Source organism: Uranotaenia lowii, chromosome 3 (genome assembly GCF_029784155.1).
Source record: "Uranotaenia lowii strain MFRU-FL chromosome 3, ASM2978415v1, whole genome shotgun sequence".
In the NCBI taxonomy this organism is placed as follows: Eukaryota; Metazoa; Arthropoda; class Insecta; order Diptera; family Culicidae; genus Uranotaenia; species Uranotaenia lowii.
In genome coordinates, this window is record NC_073693.1 from 183968126 (window position 1) to 183986932 (window position 18807).

The following is an 18807-nucleotide window of genomic DNA, read 5'->3' on the forward strand; positions in this document are numbered from 1 at the left end:
ACAAAGTGTAGGAAGAGTTCTCGCATAAAATTTTCCACCAACATAAATCCAGTTATATCATGCAGTACATTCGATCGTCTGGGCTAGTTTTTTTTTCCTTCGATACTCCCGTGTGCCAGAATTTGCAGCATTAACGGGTTGCATATTTAGTATGACAAAAATTTTCCCATGACGTTTTCCTACACATTTTCGTGGGCTGATGTGTAACTTTACAATCATTGTAGATGAATCTAAGTTTGTGTAATTGGTACAACCCAGCATGGCAGTTTTAATGCCTCCACCGCATTTCTGGCCGTGGTGTGGTTAGATGGAAAACATAAGGCCGCGGAATTGTGTACCACATTACCGTAAACTAATTCTCGCTTTTCCTCTTTACTTTCCTCTTCCATTAAGGTTTTCGTTCGAATAAATCGCTCTTTTCTCCTCTTTCTCTTAGTGATTCTCTCGTAAAAGTCCCAGTAGAAACTCGTGGCTACGGCACGTTCAGCAATACACTTTTGCCAGTCAGCAAACGAGTGTCTGAAAGAGAGTTTTGAGACAGATACTGCTATGTTTTACAAGAATAACCATCCACATCTTCCGAAAGGCAATAAAAAGCCTCGCGAACATTAGCTTCAAAGTCATTGCCCATGATGCAACCTCAATGTTAACATCGAGCAAGTTTTGCTACTTTTCCTTAGCCTCGTTTCCAGTACTAATGACTGCAACAGTGCTTTTGTTCTTAGCGTGCGGTTACGGTTCCAAAGGATAATCATTCTTTCACCATCCTGTCTAATCTGTAGTGATCGTCGTGGTGTGTTTATGCTGTAAAAGCTCGGATCGGTGACAGAAAACTGCAGTTAATTGTGCACAACGTGGCTAGCGGCAGTATTCAGTTGCCTCAAATACCGTTACAATTCCATCATCCGTTTACGGTCGAAGCCGAAGAAATTGTAAGAAGAAGTGATAATACAAAACTGTAATAGTCGTTTCAAAAGATTCAGACACCCGAAAAATTGGAGATCGGAAATTGGAGCAGCGAAACGGTGCCGGTGATTTACCAGTTCAGTGAATAATTCTGAGATTTTTATTCATCGAACCGAAGAAAGGTATGAAATGAATCAACTCAAGTCATCTATATAGTGCATAAGCGAACACAGAACATCCAGAGTGAGAGAAATCGCGAACAACGACTACCATTGAAAATGTGTCAAACAAAAAACTGCAGCTTCTATCTATGTGTGATGGGAATTTGGGGGAAAAAAGAAGGTTCGCTGCTAACCATCCGTTGAAGTCTCTCTCTGGAACACGAGCAAAATCGACGTTTTTCATTCCGGCTTTCTTGCGCCGTACAGAATGGGTTAAGTAGTATGTGCTTTCTTCGGCGCGTTGTATTGGTGTAAGGTGATCGGTATCTTGCTGCGAAACTGTGTCACACAAGAGACGCCCTCTCGGAGGTTTGCCTAACTGTAGATTAGAATAGGGCTCACTGAATGCAAGGAGCATATTATAGATGCTCATTGTGCTGCAGGTCAATGATGTTGCACTGCTCTGGAAGAAGCTGTGTACTACCGATTCGTCTCGAGGCTGCCCTGAGATCCCGGTAACGGTAAACTGGGAACGCAAATTTAGCATCCAACGAACTGTACTCCGTTCATATGCAGATGTTGCTTTAATTGCTGGGAAGTGCGGAGCCTGGTGTTTTCGTATGTTGTGTTAATTCAATCATTGTACACGGAGTGAACTGAAGTTTTACCTTTGTACGTTCAACATAGCGAATACTCTGCTGTGTCAAATTCAGTCGCCGATTAAAATTTATTTGAAAAGTTGGGTTCATCATTTAACTGGATTTAAAAAATTACTACACATTGAGTTCAGAATAATACGTGGTCTGGATCGTGTTAATCTGTAGCAAAGTGATGCTAAGTTATTTAAATTTTTAATTTTAAATTTTTCATTATTCTCATTTTGACATCTTTGTTGATTATTTTAAAATCTCATAACGTAATATGATTTACAATATTTTTTAGTTCATTTTTTTATAGTATTTTTTTCATCAAAAATATTTCTTAGATTCAGTAATCAAAGTTTGTAAAATTTAAAGGTTCTTTTTTCGTCTGCACTTGTTTAATTTTTTAACGAAAAATTGGTTTTGTAATAAAGGAACATGAGTTTGTTATGTTCATTATGATATAAATAAATGTCTGATTTTTTTTTTCAAATGATGTTTAAACAAAATTGAGCCATATTTTACTTTTTAAACTTCTATTTAATAATCTTTCACTTCATCCATTCAAAATTCACACAGTGAAGCCATCTAGGCCAATTTTGTGAATAAACTGAATGTGAACTAGTTGCTCCTGACAGCCAACATTTCAAATAATAGACAAAATTAAAAAAAATTGAACCACCCTAAAATCCATGGAGTACGTTAAACAGTAAACACAAGGCTTCCGAAAACTCGAACTTTCACTCTAAAGTCGCTTGGTTTTTTTAATTCTTTTAAAAACCCCGTCTTCAATTTTTGTGATATGGATTTCTCTACAAATTTTTACGAACTGATAAAATTGTCAATGAAAAGATACCAAAAATTGTGAATTTTTCGTTCAGCGGATTCAAACTTTCAAAGCTCTAAGGCCAAGTAACTAAAACGCCATTTTTTTATGAATGCATAAAAAAGAAATATTAGTTTAAAAAAAACTTAACTTCAGATCAAATGCTTGGTTTATTCCCAGTAGGGTAAGTATGAATTAAAATAGGGTTCCCATATCCCGCAACTACAAACAGACTACATTGAGCGTAAAACCTCGGATTACACAAAATACTAGCCCTAACCTTTTGCTCTAGCATTGCATATCACCCAGACGCTTAGCTTGGCTTACATGGATTTTATTTTTCCTCAAACCACAAAGAAACATGATAAAACAATCTATTTCAAAAAGAGTAGGGTAGAGTGGGGTATCATGAGTCACTTTTTGTCTTTGCTCCATAAATTTATTATAAAAGTTCCGAAACGACCAAATATCGTGCAATGTTTATGAGTTGACCCAAACAAAACTAAGAGTAGATTTTTGTTACAAACTTCATGTTTTCCACCAACGCAATTTGCGAGTGCTTGTACAATTATAGATGTTATGTTTCTTTAGCTGGCCATATAATCCAGGTCACAGGTAAATTTCCTTTACAAACATTATTTGATATAAGTGCTCATTTTATTTGTATACGAGGCATTTAAGCATATTACCTAAATTTTCTGCATATTGATTACTGTTTGCATACTCAAAGGCGCTTATCGAGCTTACTGTTTCTAAATACCAAATATGCATGTTTATGAAAACAAGATGTGAAAGTAATTTGTTAAAAGCTGTATTCCTTTCGTAATTTTTGCAAAAGACGTGAGACAACTTCATAAAATGGAAGAAGTACGTTGGTTTTTCTGATCAAAAGTCTTTCAACAATTTGGTAAAATTTCCCAAAAAGAGGAGTACGTGCTGATTTTGATTAGAAGTTTTCTATGAAAATGTTCATAAATTCTCGCTTTTGTGATTTTTTCTTGAATATTTTCTCTCCCTGCATGCGACGGTAATTGCGAATTCATAGAATCTGATGACTTCAAGAATCTAAAGTCAAAGAATTTCTCGTTATAACAATGTTTTTAAACATGTACGATTCACTTTGGCAGTGTTGCTAGATTTTTTTAAATGAAAATATACAACTTTCTTTGAGACGTTATACCTTTGTTTTCTTTCCAATAGTTTTGCATGTTGTCAAAATTGTAATCAAATAATTTTTTGTTAAGCTCTCTATATATTAAAATTCCATAATAAAACGACACTCTCCCAACAGAGTTTTCCGTTTTTCCGAACAAAACATATAATCAAAACAGGCGAAGCTGCATTTTATGATTAAAATCTGAAAAATCCACAAATTCATTTCGTCCAAGAGGGAACTTTTTTGATCCCAGGTGATTTTAAATTTCATAACAGGTAACAACTGACGATTCTAATCTTGTTTTTTTTTGCTTTTAACAATCAATCAATTTTCACCCCTAATTTAATCTTAACCTGGAAGACCAAATACCAACATAACTGGAAAATATGGTTGTTTGTTAGTGAGGGAATCCTTTCTGAAAAATATTATAAAACTGTCATTTTAGCTTCAATCACCTAAATTTGACCAAAAAGATCAGAAAATATATTAAATCTACTTTTTATTATTGATACAAACTATTACAGTAAAGAATCCTTGTTTGTGATGATTAAACTGAACAGTTTATTTGGCAGTGCACTAAAATTGTTATGAATTAGCAATGAATCGCATATAATTTAAGAATTGAAAAATAGATTTAAGCATTTTAAATTAATGTTTTTTCTTGCATGACATAATGATGCACTAACATCATAATTCCTAAAGTTGATATGATAGAATTTTTTTTATTTACATACCTAATTTCTTTTAATAAAATAAAATATGTTTTGTACTCTTGTTCAACGAGAGTGCTGGAAATTCTTCCAGGCCACTCTCGGGCATTTAACTGTTTTAAGCACTAAGGCTCGTGCCCTCACAACGTACAGGCTGTTCGGGAATTCGAACCGAAATCCACGCTCCACGCTGTCTTTAAATTAATAATTTCCTACTCCATGCAGCTCCATTTAGATCGCTCCCGGTCGGCCCTGAGCTGATGATATCATTAAAAACAAACATTTATCTCCAAATCAGCTCAGATGCAAACAAAACGGTGGAAAACGAGGCCACTCGAATTAATTCGATTGAATGCGCCTATATTGAACGTTACTTGTGCTTCCTCTTCAAAGACTGTGAGTTGGTATAACGGGTTTCTTTCGGTTTCGTGAAATCATCTGCCTCAAATATTTTTACTGTTTCTATTTGGCTAACGTTTCTTGTGGTTTGCAGTACGTTCTTGTTATGAATGCTTTTTGAAGAACAGGGTAACGCTTGTTTTCCGCAATTTCCCCTTTTTTCAATCTGGATCATATGAACGATATTTGAAAAGATGAACGTTGATATAATTTGACCAGATGATGGCTTTCAGTTCAATTCAATCTAGATCAAATAACTGAGATCTTCCCAATTTTCGAAGCTTGCGTTCTTAATAGCGAACATTATTGTGAAAGTTGGTTACTTAAACCTTAAACTTTAATTTACAGAAATCAATGTTTTTTTTCAATCGTCTGGTCATCTGATTGTTTACTCCAAACTTTTCCCTAAGCGCTGATTACTAAAAATAGGTTCTGAAACATTCCCACGTCGAGGAACTATAATGCCATGGACAATTTCAATTTAAAGACTAGCCACACATACACAAGCTGGAGTAAGGTATCCATCTCGGATTAGGAATGGTTTCAATTGTCCACTTATGAAGATAAACGTTCAACCTTTTTTATATGGATCTGTCATAAATTTCCTCACGAAAATGGAAACGACATGTTATTATTCATGCTTTCATCAATCATCAAGATATCATACGCAATCAATATCTTTCACTTTCAAAATTTTATCAAAGAAAAATTTTCATTTTGCAATTAGCCTTAATCTTGTATTTGTTCTTTATATTATTTTTAAATTTTTTATAATTCAGTTCTTCAGTATTCTACCAATCATAACTCTGTATGTATGTGGTTGTTGTTGTACTAGACTTTTTTTCGAAATCCATACTGACAATCATATAATAGTACCACTCTGTTTTCTGATATTTAATATAATTTTTTTGTATAAAAATAGTACCACTTACGCATTTCTACAAAATCAAGATAATTTCTTAATACATTAAGAACCGCGAAGAAATTCCAGTCGGTAAACACAAAATCTCATCGGCATTCTATAAATCAGAAATCACTGAATCAAATTTTTCAAATTCAGTATTCATGTTACAAATGTTGGGTTTAATTATAAAAATGCCATCCCAGAACATACAAATTTTAAAGTTCCTTCGTAACTTGAAGTGAGTTCAGTATATTGCATTCAAATAACCATTACATCTGCGTAAAAAGTAGTTCCTGGTACCGTAATCCGGGGTAATATTGATCACTTTTTTCAATATTTTTCGATTATTTTTTCTGTTAAGGGGAATGTGCCATGTTTCATATTTTTAAAACCAGTACTGGACTCCTATGAACGTAAAACATGGTTGCGGAAATTTATTAGACTACTTTAAATTCGCTCTAAAAATCGATTTCTTCTCTGTTTTCAATCTAATGCTTTGGGGTAACATTGGTCAGTCTCTATTTTCGACGGTTTTTACGAGTTTCCTTGATCATAAAGGATACAAAAACCTTCATAATATTTACAAATGCTAGTTTATAAATTTTATCATGCTTTTTAACGTTTTCTTTTAAAAACATTTATAATCGGAAAAATAACAATTATGGTGCATACATTTAGGGGCAAAATTTAAGTTAGTTGCTAAATAGTTTGAGCTACAAAATACAAATGAATTTTCTAGTCCACACATTCCTCTAGACCCTCCCACTATTTTCATTTTCATTTTTTCTTCAAAGTTTACCATTTGATAGGGTTCCTACCCATTTGTCCAATACGGGCTCTTGGAAAATGTCCTTATGTTTTAAATATTAAAAAATTATCACTAAATCACTGTAAAAATAGCACTGTCAATACACATCTACAAAGAAAAAAAGTTGTTCTTTCACTTTCAACAACCTGTTTGCATCTAAATGCTTTTTGGTATCATCAGGAGAGCTGTTTGTTTTCGAGCCTTAGGAAACATAGATATTTTAGGATTTTGATATTGAATTTTTACTAATACAAAAAAATTTCAAATACAAACCAAATTTTGCCTATTTGATACTCAATAAATAGGCTTTCAAACGTAGAAAACAGTTTTCAAAAATTCAAACTATAGACTGAGTTGTTGTTGGTCAAAATTACCCCGGCGATCAAAGTTATCCCATTTTACGGTATCTCTAAAGATTAATACATCTCGTGCAATCATTGGGGAAGAGCTAATCGAAAAATCGAAAATTTGATTAGAGTTGTTAAATGCAGAACTAAAATAGCAACTTTTTAATAACTCTATCAACAACTAAAATTCCATGTTTTAGAAAAAATGCTGCTTAATTGAAAGCAGCAAAAATGTTTCCATCGTGATATTTGGTAAGCACCTAATATTATGATTTCAGACTTAGAGTTTAAAATAAATAGGATAAAATAAAAGATTTTAATTTAAATTAAAAAAAAAAGCAGATATAAGAGTTGAAGGGTAAAATTTAAAAACTAAAATCACAATTCAGCGTTTTTATTTAAAATTATAATTTCCAAGCAAGATTTGAGAAACAAGTTATAAATAAAAATCACAAATACAAAATTAAAATCAGTCCTCAGACCTAAAGTAGGAATTGTAAAATTTATAATCCACTCGAAATGTTTATTTAAACTTCATATTATTGAAACACAAAAAAAAGCCATTTATGTAACTTGTTAAAATGTAATGCATATTATAGTTTAAGTAAAGAAATAGCTTCTCTTTTCGTTTTAATAAAACAGAAATTTTGTCAAATCCTTCTTTTGAATGTGACAAAAGTTACATTTGAAAACATAAAATCGACCTATGCAACAATTGTAAATAACAAAACGAGTTTGGCTCCTTAAAGCCTCATGATATGAGCCGTTTCGATCAAGAAAATTACAAAAATATAATATCAAAATGGAAAATACATGTTTTAAACACACAATCAGTAATCGTTAAAAATATCAGATAAGGAACCTGAATGAGTTTAGGACCTTAAACAAAGCTTTTGAGTTCTAAAACTCAGAAAAACCATGGAACTGAAGAAACAAAACAAGACTTATAAATATTAATGTATTGCATCTTTAGTGCAACATCGGAAGAAGACAATATTAAAAACATAAAATAATCATATTTTGAAAATCACTTAACTAAATTTGCGATTCGAGATGAGAATGTGCTTATGATGAAAATAAATTGAAAATGATCAATTGGAAAATTATGACCTTAATTCACGATATTTACTTCAGTAAACAAAGTTTTAAAAAAGAAGTACTTCAGAATCAATAACATAAAACTTGGTTTAAATCAGCTGGAAAAGTTTTATTTATTTATTTATTTATTGTTCACGGTCTTCGATAACTCAATATCATACAGACTGGTTACTTAAACTACGCTGAGGCGACATCCATTAATTACGTAACGCAAAAAAGGGACTTTTTTTACCCCCTCCCCTCCGCATGTCACAAATCGTAACGCTGCGTCCTACCCACCGATAAAAGTTACGTAACGCTGATTAACACCCCCTCCCCTCTTCTCATTGTTTTGAATTCTGAAGGTTAAAAAACGAATTTAAACATAATGGTTTTTTCATCATTCTTCAAATCACATACAACAGAATAAACTGAGTTAATATCTGCCCAGATTGCTTCTTAGAACTCAATAATGATAACTCTCTGTTAACACTGATTGATTGTCTTATTCCGAGTTTCCATGTGCGTGTTAGCTGATGGTCTAAAAAGTCTCTCTCAAAATCTTCATGAAAGGAAAAGATACCAACCAGAGGGATCTAAGTAAGCATCGATCGTTCGGAGATGTGTTTGACAGTCGTTCCCGAAGATGTTCTACATCATCATGAAGATAAAGAAAAAAAAATCTAAAGCATAGTTTGAAGGAACGAGAGCTTTTGTTGAGGTTTACTGAAATTTGTAAAACATTAACTGAGAAGAACTGGAAAAGGTGAATGGTGGCAAAGATTGGATTACTTATGGAACAAGCCTCAAACTGTGAAAGTTTCGAGTATGATCAATCCATTTTTTGTATTATTTTTTTTTTAGTATTCTACATGGCAAATTGAAAATTATCACTTCAAACCCGAATCTTATAGAATCATGTGAAGTGTTTGGCAAGGAACTCCACGCTTCATTCCTCCCTCTTGTTCCTGTATCTTTTGCGTTTTACATCACATGGTTGGCCTGGCCTTAGTAGTTTCTGCAATGCATGTTCGATATTTCAGATATCTACAATAGTGAAACGACAAATGCGGATCGCAAGTTTATCATTTTCCAGGATTCCTTCAAGTTTCGGCCATGTTGGTGTTAGAAGACGAAGAAGAAGAGGAAGAAGAATAAATGGAAAAGATACAAACTAATTAGAATAATATTGAAGCTTACAAATTTGGTTTACATTCCCCTGGAAGATTTGCATGATATCAAAATAGCTGCGATAAAAATGAAATTTTTCAAAAGAGAAAATCGTTACGTAGCGATGAGCATACTTCCCCCCTCCCCTATGTCACAATTCGTAGCGTTACGTAATGAATGGATGCCCCCTCAAAACTATCCTTACTTATATTAAAATCAAAACACACGTACACTTGGTTGAACAATCTACAAGAGATGTCAAATGGCTGATAAAATTCATTTCTTCCATAATTGTTTAATCTTAGCGGCTCGAAATTTCTTAGAGAACGAGATGGAACATGATACGGTATCATTTCGATGAGACTGGCACTATCTGCCAGTGTTCCCGGATATGACGTCGAATATGAAAAGCCGACGAAGCAGCACAGCACGTGAACCGATTGGTTCGATGTTCAAGATTCCACATCGGCCATGGTAGGAGGGAAGTCGTTGAGGTTCATTCCATGGTAAATTTGGAAGCGCGTATCGCAGGAACCGCTTCTGGATTGACTCAAGTAGTTTCAGCCCGCCAATTGATTCGATTTTCAAATCTAAGACTGAAATTGGAATGGATATTCCATAAAGTGACTCAGTATTACTGATTGGACCAATTTATACACGTAGTCTTTGATTTTTTTCCAAAATTGATTTTCGGAAAAACGATGTAGAGTATATAAACCACCGAATATTTCATTATTTATTGAAAAGCATACAACAATTTTACATATTTCATTCTCATAATTATGCCCCACTGTGCAGCACTGGACGCAGAGACGACTGGAACCAGGAAAGGAAGAAACGTGAACAACAGTACCACTCCTAAAGTTGGAACGATACATGAACTCGTATATGAACTAGAAGCATTTTCTTCAGACTAAAAAAATTATGATATTTTTTGAGTTACAGGAAACTTGATCCTTTACTAAAGGAGACTTGATCCTTTAATCAGGGTACCCCGACTCTTGGCAAAAATCTAGCAAAATCCGAAGATAAAAAGTCGGTTGACTATTTTTTGCCATATTAGTCATATTAGAAGTATCAGACAAAAAGAATTTTAAAAATTTGTCTACTACCTTAAAGTGATTGCATATTTCAAGGCGCAATTTTCAAGGTTTTTAGATAAATTTAGTATTTTTAGTTCTTTTTATCAGATATTACTGGATAAACATTAGTTATAAGACAAATATTAGTAACTTCATGATAACCAATGATCACGATCCATTCAGAAGAAAAATGTATTTTTTTGGACTACAGGGATCAACTATACCCATAAGATACATTTTAGAAAAAATCTTCTTAAAAAATTTAGAGTTTACTATTGCTTTGAAAATATGCCATTATTAAGTTCATATTATACTCCACCGATAGACATATTGAAATAAATATTTTTATCATATTATTTTCATGTGAGAAACATTTTAAAGAGAATTTTTCAAACAAAGGTCAATAACTCGGAAAATAAAATTTTTAAAATTTATTGAGGGAACATCATTGGTGTTTTGTTCTATTTGGCACATTTTTCTAGAATATTCGACATTTGTAAGACATTCCTGTTTCGAGATATAGCGAAGGAGTCAAGTATCCCAAGGGATCCCAAGGGATCAAGTATCCTCATTCTTCCCTACCTATTTATACCACCGGGGGCAAATGTCCCCTGACACTTTTTCCGCTAAAACTCTCTTATTTTTCAACCGATTTTTACCAAAGCTTGTAACAGGACTTAAATATGATTTTCAGACAACATTCAGCTACAATGATAACGTTATTCAAAGTCTAAGAAAAAAATCCAAAAAAACTGCAGATATGGAAATATTTTTTTTTTAATTTCTTTAGATCATGGCCAAAAAAAAGTAAAAAAAGTTCTGTGAAAACCGAACTTTTTTTTATAAATCAACCGCCAAAGCTGTTCCAGCCACAGTAGAAATTTGTTTAAAAGTGAATTGGAAAGTTGACATAATATGTGACATTGTAGCACCTTTAGATAAAAAAAACACAGAATTAGGTGTTAGAATAGTCTCAGGAAATGCAGTTTAATAAAAATTTCTTAAAACAGCTACCTCTGAATAACCGTCAAGAATTCTGTGATTCGTGTTTTATAAATCTAATGATGTCACAAATTACGTCAACTGTAATGAGGCTGGAACAGCTTTGGCGGTTGAAAAAGTACGGTTTTTACACCACTTTTTTACATTTTTTGTGACCATGGTCTAAAGAAATTTAAAAAAAAAACACTTACATACGTGCACTATATAGCTTCTAACTTCAGAATTCTCAATCACTGAGTGAATTTTATTCGAGCACTTAACTGATTTTCCGGAAGCATGTTTTTCGATTTTTTTTTCTTAGACTTTGAATAACTTTAAAGTTAATTATTGTAGCTGAATATTGTCTGAAAATCATATTTGAGTCACGTTACAAGCTTTTCAAAACTATGAATTTTGTAAAAATCTGTTAAGAAACAAGAGAGTCTTTAGCAGAAAAAGTGTTAGGAGTCATTTGACCCTCGGCGGTATAAAAAGGTACATATATACAAAGTGTCGGTATGTTTAGTGTTAACACTAAATTCATATAATTGAAGAAATTAAAGATTGAAAAAAACTATTTCAACTTTGAAAATTCAATTAATTAGAACATGACACTAGAATCTGAGGCCTTATATTAGAATAAAATAAGCAGAACTCAAAACAAAAAGATCCTGGCTTTAAAAAGGGAAATTTGGAAGTACGATCATATTAAACGTACGAACAGGTAAAGATTTAAATTAAATACCACAAACTCAACTGAAAAAACTCTGGCTACAGAATTAATTTCTAAGGATTGAAGATTTCGAATTAATTTCTTTAACCTCAGACAGAAATAGAAATTTTATAAATAGCCACGTTTTACAATTTGTCAAATACAAAAATTTATTTTCAACATACAACGAAAAAACACTTTTTAGAGTGAATAATTGTTTTCTAAGTTTAAAATTAAACAATCACACCCGTAGAAGGTACATCCATTTTGATAAAAAGAGCAACATATTTACAAAGCCTTTCAAGAAAAGGGAACCATTATTCTGAAAGCATAACGAAAACTCGTTCAAATGTGCTCAATTTTTCTTACGATCGATTGTGATCAGATGAAATAAATGAAAAGTGAACCAACCTGATAAACATATGTTACAACGTTTATTTACAATACAGGGATTAAGGGATTGAAACATATACTTCAAGCGAAATTTTCATAGTCTAATCATATGTTTAATGAGGATTTGTTCTGGTGTTCTGGTATTCTGGTATTTTTTTAAACTAAAAAAATGGTGCTCACTTAAGATTAACATAACATCACATTACTTTGTTCAACAATCAATGGATGATTTAAAATAATTGTTGATGGCTTTGATCAGCCAACGACGGCTGATGCAGCCAGCAAGGTTGAAATTTAACAGTTGCGTTATATTGTATGGGAACAACGGATGGGTAATCATTATTGTTATGCCTTGCCGTGAATTTCAGTGCTCCCACGTTCTGGTTACAGTTCATTATGTTTTGCACAAGTACAGTTCGATGGAAAGAGTCTTCAGGGGTAGTTTAACTTTTCTCGTCAAATATTCCGACTATGACTGGCGAACAACAGTGTTTGTTTCTTTTTTTATAACGCCGCATTTTTCCCATAAGGTTTTTGGTTTAAGCTTTCTATTTTACTTTACATTTTATTATACTTGTTTGCTGCTTTCATATCATGAGATAAATATTCTAATGTTGGAGAAATTTTATTCAATTGAGATCGATATTTCAATGTATTACGTCAGTGTTGTGTTTGGAGCGTTTTTAGCACCTTGAACCACGAAACCTCTTTGCCTATCATTTCTTCCTCGCGCGTACTTTTTCATGGTCGTACAGTTGATTCATTGAAAAAACAAATCATCCATGAAACTGCGAATGCTTTATTTGAATTCTGTTTTACATAACTTCACAGCGTAACCTGGCGATTATCTTCGTCTTCAGTTTTTTCGTCTTTAGCTATTTTAACCAACAAATTACTCAAAAGTTACAAACAAAAGATAACGGCTTTAAGATGTGTACCGGAAAAAGACGGTACAATCATTAGAATCAATAAATCAAATCAATATACGCTGCCCTGTCAATGAAAAGTGAACTCAATCAATATTTAACATTCAAATCCACCAGAAAAACAGTTAACTGCTAGTTTGTTTTTTTTTGTCCGATACCATAAGGGAACAACCAATGATTTTTAAAGCCCCACTTCTTCCTTGAAAAGTTTGCCTTTTTTATAAAACCGATGATTCCATTTAGTTAAAAAATCTTAAATCTCAAATTTCAAATCTGAAAACCGAAATCTGAAATCTAAAATACAGGGCTCACAAGTTACTTTTTTTGAAATTTGGTTCCTTTTCTTTCCTTTCGAGTCCTGTGGGAATTCACACGACCTAAATTGAGAGAATGACTCAGATTCAGTAAGGAAGATTATTGTTTTGTTTTGCTTTGATATATCGCTTACACTTGAACATCATATGGATGACAATTGCAATTTAAACAAAAATAGTTTTTCGCCTAAAAAATATGTAGTTTTTTGTTTATTTGTGACACTTTACCAATGTTTTGGCATTCGTGTCGAGAAAAAATAATTTCTAAAGTGACACTATTACAACATGTTTAACCAAGATTTAAAGTGTTATGAATTTTAAACCTCGAATTTGTTAAAAAAAAATTTCAACTTAATTTAAAAAAAATAAATCAAAATCTGTACAGTGCACTTAATCACATGACAGGAAACATTCCATGCTTTCAATGCTCTTGGTTGTAGTAATGGAATCATTTAGAATTATTTGAAACATTGGTAGATATACATAGATTTCGATCCCTTCTTGAGGTTTTCGATAACTTCCAGTAATTTTTATAACTTTTTAGAGGTTTACTGATATATTTTCTACAATATTTCAATAAGTGTTTCTTGGATGGATACAACATTTCTGAGGTGTTTCTTGGATCTGTTAATTTTTTAAAGATATTGTCGTGTTGAATCATTTATGAATATTTTTTTTAATTCCTTCCTTTTTTAACATCATTTTTCTCTAGTAAATCTTTCTAATGATTGATATGTAAATCATGCAATAAAGTCTGCAGTGAACCTCTTTGGAAATGTTCCATTTTTGTATGTAAAATGTAAGTAATCTTTGAGTTAGTTTTAAATTTGAAAAATTATATTCTACCTTGAAGACAAGTATCGTAAAATTATTTAGCCTTTTTTGTGTCATCTTAAGTCATTTTTTTCGCTAAGCTTCTTTAAGTCATTGTTAATCTTCTGTCAACATTTTGTCCTTTACCTTTTTTCAATCCTCTATCATTGTTTTGTCACTTTTTCATGAGGACCTCCCAATTTTTAATTTCATGACTCTTTCATAAAGTGAAATTTCTATAAATGTAAATCTGATCTCAATTTCGAGAAAATTCTTCAAACTTCTCGTTAAACATGTATTGGTTTTTTATTTGCATTTGTAGATCTCTAACATATAACAATTTTATTGAAAATTTCGGTTTCTGTAAATTTATTTCGAATTGTTGACTTTTTTCAATATAATTTTAGACTTTTTCAACTCTTTTAGTGACATTGAAAAAATTCAGATGGTGTAACACTATAGAATGAATTTTCAAAATTTGTGGGTTTTTTTCAAAGAAAATGGATAAACTCGAAATTCTTGTCGGGCTTAGTTGTCCTAGTCTTCGCAGTACGATCTTTTGGTTCCCTCCCATTGTTTCTTTAGAACTTTAGGATTCTGCGTTCGCTATTCTTAAATTATCTAAGCCCATTTAAAATGTTCCTCTTTTGTCCAACATATTGCTTTTCTAAAAGTGAGGCCAAGAGCCTTCCAAAAAACGTTTTTTATTTAACAGAATTGTCTTTAAAGCATTTGGTTTTTTATGTCATTTTTAGTTAGTTTTCGTTTTGATCTGGTTACTACTTTTACCCTAATTTCACTTCAAAGTAACTATTTTGCCCTATTTTTTAACGCATAGTCGCTTCTAGCCCTGAAAATAAGAATTGATAAGCTTGAAATCTATCACAATTTGAAGCACAAGCAAGCTCTAATATACCTACCGTCAACTGGAAGACATCAATGTCAATGGGGTGTAGATAAAATTTTATGCAGTTGGGGATCAAAAGAATTACAGTTGATAGAACATAGCAAATTGACGCGATTAAAAAAATATGTGTTCCGTCCAGGGTTGCCAACATTTCTTTCCCAAATTCAGGTAGCTTGAAAATAAAAATCAGGATAAATCAGGCTAACATAAAATGATCGAGCTGAGTGCAATTTTTGGTCACCGTTATAAAATTTTGCGGTGTATCAGTACCGTTCATAATTACTACATGCTCACTGTCACTTCAATCTGCAAACGCGACATTTTTTGTTTTCATGCCTTTTATTCACATTACCTTTCAAAGGTTGGCCACTTATCACATTTGTTCTGACGAAATATATCATTTTTCAAATATGTGATATGTGATTCAGCAGTTGTTTGAAAATTTACCTTTTTGGACTTGTTTTATTCAAACTGTAATATTTGAGAAACTAATCAAAGCCTTTTGGAAAAATTCTTGTTAGTAGTTCTCACGAAGTTAAGCTTAAATGTGGTGGATTTGAGTTTTCGTAGAAAAGGATGCGCAAGAACAGGATACGCAGAACTTAATTGCCGATTTCTATAAAAATATGAACGAATGTTTGCATACGACAATATTATGTACCAGTCATTAATTTATTCTCTAATCAATTAATGTTGATAGAAAGTACATTTTCCTAAGTTTCTGACTTTGAAACACAAATCAATCATTCATTTCCTTTTTATACTTATTATTTTGAACAGTATGCAATTGACTGATTGTTGGGCGAAATATGAAATGTTTTTCCGTAAAACGTCCAGCTTTTCATAAGGAGTTTCGCAGTATCTAAGATAAATTTTGTAGTTTGAATGAATTTTAATTTAAAGTCACATATATTTTACAAGTGTTTAATTGACTCAGTCAAAGGTGCGATAACACAAGGCAACAAAATTCAAATTCTTTCCGAGGTGCCAAAAATTTGAAATTTAGTTTTGACTAATTTGGAGGTGCAATTCAAATATGCAATTTTGTTTTTTTTTTTTTTCTACCAGCTCTGGTTTTCAAAAATTCATTTAAGAAATTTGTGCACTTTTTCGGCATAACTGTAGAATAAAACATGATTATAAAAATTAAAATTTTTATGCGATAATCAACTTTCCCGAAGACCGCGAGTGACTTTGAAATTAAAAATTTTATTTATTTTAATTTTTCCCTGTTCTGTTAAAACGGAATTCAAATGAAATTTTAAACCAAAATGAATTTAAGATATTTTTTAAGGTGTAAATTAAAACGCTTGGCAGTCTTTAACATAGAAGTAAAAAATAATAATAAGATTCTTTATCTTGAAACTGTTTTTTATACGCCTCATCAGTAAAACTGGATGCGATAGACAAAATCAGACACAAGATTCGAGTTCAGGACGCCGAAATGTTCTAAACCAGTTATAAAAAATCAATAGAAGATTTTAATCCAGGATATGAAGTTATTGAGTTCAAGGTTGGAGTTACGACGAGCAAGCACTGATTTTTGAACGGATTTTGCTTATTGAAGTTTAAATATTTTTTTGTGAAAACCAAACAATCAGGCAAAATCAGGCTTATTTCAATTTAAAATAATGCGAAAAAATTGAAATAATTGCACGAAAGCTTGTTTTGCAATAAAATTGCATACTATATCGTTGCACTAAACTTAATAACTTAAACTTATCGATAATTTTTTATCGAATAATTCAATCAAATCAAGAAAACAAAAGGTGGAATAACTTCCATTTTCTTAAATTTGTTATTTTTGTCTTGTAATCTTTCAAATATTGGAATTTTTTATTAAAATTTACATAAATTACTTCAAACTTTATTTATTTCCCCCTTCGGGTTTTTTTTGGAAATTTCAAAGGGGGAGTGGGGGGGGGGGGGGGGTTTGCAAAAGAATAAATTGATATTTGTTCCAGCCTAATTTGGGATTGACAAAAAAAAATTTATCTCCAAATGATGGAATGAACACGAACAACTCTTGCAGGGTTCTTCCGATTTGCATGTAATTTTTGTTGTTGTTGTGTTCGTCGTCGGGCAAAGAAAACATAACGGAGAGATCATTTTAAAAATTGTTTGTGGAGTTTGATAATTAATTTTTAATTTTTATTTGTATCAAATAAAAGTCATGGCACCCATTTTTTCATTTTTTTTTTTTATTCAAATCACCTGTCAAGGCTTACTAATGCTCATACATCTTTATGTAGGAAGTTTGCCCATTTTCAATGCCTCTTTACTCTTCACGTGGTACTGTTGAGATGGATACTTGGATGTGATCTTCCATTTGGGGTGAAATATAATACGTAACTAGCTGGTATAGAGCATATTGACGAATATAGGTAGTTATTTTTTCCTGAGAACCATGAAAGGTTCAACATTTGTTAAATAATTGTTCGCCGTTAATATTTTTTTTTATATTTTTAAAATTCATAACAGTGAGTGTCAGATTTTTAAAGAAACTCAATATGGCTGTAAAATTGTTAACAGACTCAAAAGAAAACAACAATTAGATAACTTCAAAATAAGTATTCCATAACCAAATCATTTTGAATATTGTATGGAGCACCACGAGAAAGTCATTCAATTGTTTTTAGACAACCTAGATTTTTTTTCGTTTATTATAAGAAAATGTTAAGAATTTATTTAATAGGTGCAAGGATGGAATGTTTGGTAAATTTTAGATTCCAAGGAATTGCATTATTTCATAAGAACAATTGAAAGATAAGGAAACAATGGAAAATCCACCTTAAAACACTTCTTGCGAATCATTGACCGCCACACATCAAAAGCTATTTAAATCATAATTGAATTCAACTATTTTCTTATGTTTTGGTCTCTGTCAAAAAACCCTGCTAACTGAAAGCCACATTGTGTTTGGCGGCAAAGGGGCCACCAACCCTAACTTGATTTCAAGAAAGTAGTGTTTTTTCATCGGGACCGATATTTTTTAAAATAAATGTACATAATTTACTTTTCTTTTGAATAGCTGATGATCTTTAAAAATTTACCATCAACTGTGATTCATCTGATTGCATTTAGTGATAATTCTAGTAGAAAAAATATTATTAAATTTAATTATTTTTTCTATTTTAATAACCAGTTAGCGGATCACAAATTCCTGATTTCTGGATATATGGAGTGTGTCACGGATTAAAGGCTTATAAAGTACAAAAAATGTATTTGTACGAGATAATTGGGTTAATATTGAAGCGCCTATCGTTAATTTACTGTAAAAAAAAACAATTCAGAGTGACCGCAAGTCCCTTTCCAATGCCCAATTGATTAGGCAAAGACGCACAAAACATGTGGTGATTGAAATTTGGTGGAAAATACCTTACACGAATTATTATAAATTAATCCTGATGAAAAAATCGTTGTTTGGAGAGATTTATTAGAAATTACCAAGACCAAGTCGATCTTCACCCATGAAATCTCTTAAACTACTGTACCAGAGTATATTCCTCATCAAAACAGCAAAAAATATATTTAAACGAAAACTAACTGACTCTTGTAGCAATGAATATTTATG

At 32.0% G+C, this 18807-nt stretch overlaps 1 protein-coding gene across 1 annotated transcript in view; it reads left to right on the forward strand.

The window, feature by feature from the left end:
• Positions 1–581: 581 nt before the first annotated feature.
• LOC129757530 (uncharacterized) overlaps positions 582–18807 on the forward strand; it is a 40588-nt gene continuing 22362 nt past the window's right edge. Inside the window, exon 1 of the mRNA XM_055754800.1 lies at positions 582–1088. The gene's annotated coding sequence lies outside the window, so the exon portion shown is untranslated. The remainder of the gene's footprint in view (positions 1089–18807) is intronic.